The sequence below is a fragment of the Miniopterus schreibersii genome (assembly GCF_964146895.1).
Source record: "Miniopterus schreibersii genome assembly, chromosome: 21".
Taxonomy (NCBI): domain Eukaryota; kingdom Metazoa; phylum Chordata; class Mammalia; order Chiroptera; family Miniopteridae; genus Miniopterus; species Miniopterus schreibersii.
In genome coordinates, this window is record NC_138123.1 from 17959979 (window position 1) to 17964566 (window position 4588).

Genomic DNA, 4588 nt, shown 5'->3' on the forward strand with positions numbered 1-4588 from the left:
GAACCTAACATTTCTTCAAGAATCACACTAGACACCTCCCTGCACAGGATACAGTTCTGTTTGTGACACATATGTTAATTGTATCTAACTGGGTTCCAATAAGCATTATTGGGCCTCTATGTGAGCAACATTGTGCCAAATACATGGAGAAATTTTCCCATAAACAGTCCTTTGACATACAAATTTATCAAAGTGACCTCCTCTTTGTCATTACCAGTCTCAGAAAAACTGAATCTTCCAAATGTGATGTTTGCAAGTCCCGATTTGTCCCTTTGTCATAAAAGGACTGCTTCTGTGACTTGATTCCAGATGCTCCCTGAGTTTTCAGATGGGCCCCTAGACTTCTGGCTCTACATTGACAGTGACTTGCTGGAGGAGTGAATTCACTCTTTCATTTAAAATTATTTTCCCCCCTTGGCCACATCTACTGCGAGAATGAAGACCATTCTCAGCAGACTATTGACATCTCAGAAAATGTGGACATCACTCTGAAAGGACACACAGTTACTGTGAAGGGCCCCAGAGGCACCTGTGGAGGGACATCAGCCACATTGATGTAGAACTCCATCTCCTTGGAAAGAAAAATAAGAAGCTTGGGTTGACAAATGGTGAGGAAATAAGAACTGGCCATCTGAAGTCATGTGCAGAATGTGATCAAAGGTGTTACATGGGCTTCTGTTAGATGAGGTCTGTGTACAGTCACTTCCCCATCAATGTCATTATTCAGGAGAATGGTTCTCTTGTTGAAATCAGAAATTTATTGGGCAAAAAATACATCCACAGAGTTCGGATGGTCAGGCGTTGCTTGTTCAGTATCTCAAGCCCAGAAAAAGGAGTTGATTCTTGAAGGAAACAACATTGAACTTGTATCAAATTCAGCTGCTTTGATTCAGTGAGCCACACAGTTAACAACAAGGATATCAGAACATTTTTAGATGGTGTCTGTGTTTCTGAAAAAGGAGCACTTCAGCAGGCTGGTGAGTAAGGTCTAAGTTGCCCAGCTATAGAAACACCAAGATGCCGAACGATTTGTCACACTTATTTGCAACATTTTAAAGATGCAATAAAAGCCTTGTATTGAAAAGAATACATTTTCTCCTATTTTATTTATTTATTTTATCCTTACCTAAGGATATTTTTTCCATTGATTCTCAGAGAGAGTGGAAGGAAAAGAGAGAAACAGAGAGAAACATCGATGTGAGAGAGACACATCAATTGGTTGCCTCACACACAAGCCTTAACCCGGGCCAGGGATCGAGCCTGCAACCCAGGCGCGTGCCCTTGGCGGGAAACCAGCTAGTGCTATTTTCGCCTATTTTAAATGTGATCATTTAGTGGCATACAGTGGGAACTCATGGGTTCTCAAACAATTTCAAGAGCTAATTAAACCTTCAGAAACCTAAATTCTTAGACTGCATTTTACCTGGGTGAGATGAATTTTCTTCCTTGCAGCATCAGAATTTCCATATGATTGTTGCATATGTTTGTTGAGATGTTTTTGAGGAGAATTTCATTACCTCTCAACATATGAGCTACTTTGTTATATACAGAGCTTTTAAAACTTTCAGTATCTCAGTCATAACTAGATCATCTTGATTTTTATTAGAATCAGAAGATTTACTGTGAAGCTAATAAAGCTAAAATTTCAAGTTCTCTCACACAGGCCATCAAAAGACAGAGTGATAGCGTTCGATAGTCACAATTCTATATTTATGTTGCTAAAGGGGGGACAATAAAGTCATAGATGCTTCAGTATCCACAAGTCTATATCTGCCTCTGAATGGAATATACAGGGGTGGGGAAAAAGTAGGTTTACAGTTGTGAGTACACAAAACACAAGGTTTATTCTTGTATTGTTATAATAATTACCTGCGTGTCTTTCATTCAAACAACTGTAAACCTACTTTTGCCCACCCCTGTATTGAAATATAACTTGTATAAAAAGCTTTTTCGTTTAATAGCCTGTTTTTATAGTTGAAAGGATTTGTTGTTGTTGATGAGGTGGTGTTGATGGTCACTGTGGTGTTTTTCTCTGCAGACAAATGCCAACAGTCATATGTTAGTTAGAATGGCAACGAAAAATAGACGGAGTAAAGCTACCTGTTCCGACGCAAGTGTCAGTGCCTTCACGGAGCAGCCAAGGGGTGATGTAACCAGCTTGCCTGAACAATTAATTCTCATCAGTAGCCTCCCAGAGCCATGCTTCCGACTTGGCAAGGGTCAGGGAAGGAACACAGTGACCCCAGTGTTACTTCTTCTCATGGCCAACACCTGCCAGAGGCCCAGCTCACCTCAGCGCACAGAATCCCCAGTTTAGGCCTGTGCAGAAAGGGTCGCCAGGCCAGTCAGGGAGGGAGAGAGCAGTGAGAACACTGCCACCACACAGCAGCTTCATTCACTTCACAAGTGGCCGTCAGTCCTGGACTGGGGTACCGAGCTGTGTCGGAAACAACCAGTTCTCAATGACTCGCTCCAAAGGCTATCAAGCATAATGAGGGAGATAAGACGGAAAAGACAATGCTTGTATCCAGGAGTAAGAATTTAGCCCGGCCGGGTGTGGCTCAGTGGGTGAGTGACGGCCTGGGATCCAGGAGATGGCGGCTTGATTCCTGGTCAGGGCACATGCCCGGGTTGTGGGCTCGAGCCCCGGTTGGGGTCGTGCAGGAGGCAGCCGATCCATGACTTTCTCATCATTGATGGTGCAATCTCTCCCTCTCCTTTCCTCTTTCTGAAATCAATAAAGATATTAAAAAAAAAAAAAAAGGAGTAAGAATTTAAATTCAGGAAGAGCTTAACCCTATCTTGTCTTTAATTCTCTTATGACCTGATTCCTGGTTCATCTTATCACAAAGTAATGAGGAATCAAACATTTACTCTAGAAATAGCATTGTATGAGCTCAACAGTGATCACCTGCTTAATACCAACTGCAAGAGGACCTCCCCTGCAGTGTAGGTTATACAAATGAGAGTGTGTTTCAGGGTCAGGCACATTCCTAGCACTGCTACTTAACTAGTCCAGTGCCCCTTGGGCAAGTTCTTAACCCCTCTGTGCCTCAGTTTCCTCAAACATAAATCACTGAGAATATCTGCCTTACAGAGTTATTGTATTTTCTCTGAGTATATATAACATATATAATGAACATAATATTTATTATAGTATTCCATAACATAGTATATTGATTATATTGTGCCATATATGAAGGGCACTGCCAGTTATTACAGAGCTGGTCATGCTGTACGAATATATCAGCAGCGTGCAGTGCCCTCTCCAGTATGAATGTGAGGTGCCATGTTGAATCATGGACATCATAAATACTTTAAAATTCTTTGAATGTGAGGATTGGCAATTGTTAAAAGAATTCATTTGGAGGAGTGTTCACTCCACTGTAGTGTATTAATTCTATAAAGTGTTTGATGCATGTTATCAGCAGTAAGATATCATTAATAATATATATCACTGATAGAGACTTCACATCTCCGCCACTGAATTATGTTTTACAAGTATTATCCCAGGAAAGAGAAATACAAGCCTCCGAGGGTGAAGTCAACTGGCCCGTTAAGTCAGATACACAGTTTGCCGCCAGGTGTATCTGGGTTTTATGTGCATTCCTGGCACTCAGGGGACTTAGAGGCAAGTGGGGAGATACGATACTCTGAGCTCATCAGGGCAAAAAACCCTTCACACTGCCTCCATGGTTAGGGCATCAGCCTGGGCACCCAAGGGTCGCAGGTTCAATTCCCTGTCAAGGGCATGTACCTTGGTTGCAGGTTTGATCCCACACCCCAGGGCTGCGTACGGGAGGCAACCAATTGATGTCTCTCACACACTGATGTTTCTCTCTCTCCCCTCCCCCCCTCCTTGCCACTGTCTCTGAAAATCAATGGAAAAAATATTCTCAGGTGACGATTAAAAAAAAAAAATGAAAAAAACACTCTCCACACCAAGATCCCCAGCTAAGGCCCAGGCAACCAACGCTGTATTGCAGAGGAAGTGCTGTTTGATAGGGACTTCTAAAAATAATTCCAGGCACCAACGCCCAGCACTCATCCTGCAGTTAATTTTCGCTTAGTTTCTGCCTGAATAAATCATTAATTTTATTGACTTCACACTTTCATTACTTAAGTTTTTTCATTCATATTCCTGTCACATTTTAGAATAAGGATTCACACTGTTTGGTTGGGCTGGTTAAACTTCATTGCTTTGCCCCTTTGTTTTTAATCCTATAGAGCCAGAATTAATAGTGATAGGAGCTTTAGTTTCCTTAGTTTCAGGAAAGTCAAAACAAGAGAATTTTTTTGAACATTTAATTATACAGACTGTGCCAAAATATACATTTAATTATTTTATTTTGATTCTCCCAGTTTCTGTTCTCATTGTTTCACTTCAACAGATAGGTAGAACTTTTGTATCAAATTTAAAGTGTATAATTTCCATTTTATTTTTAATCAAAATCTGCAATTGGCCCGGAATTCAGTGTGTTAAGAAGAATTGTGTCAGCTCCCATCCATCTTACACGTCACTGAAGTCTTTCATATGTATTCACTGAATTGATTTCCTACACAGTTTTGTGCTGTGGGCCACAGTCAA

The 4588-nt window shown here is 41.2% G+C and overlaps 1 pseudogene across 1 annotated transcript; it reads left to right on the plus strand.

The window, feature by feature from the left end:
• The first annotated feature begins 414 nt into the window (after positions 1-414).
• Positions 415-985, plus strand: LOC308550309 (large ribosomal subunit protein uL6 pseudogene; annotated as a pseudogene). The gene has a single exon. The product of its transcript is annotated as a large ribosomal subunit protein uL6 pseudogene (transcript).
• Positions 986-4588: the final 3603 nt, after the last annotated feature.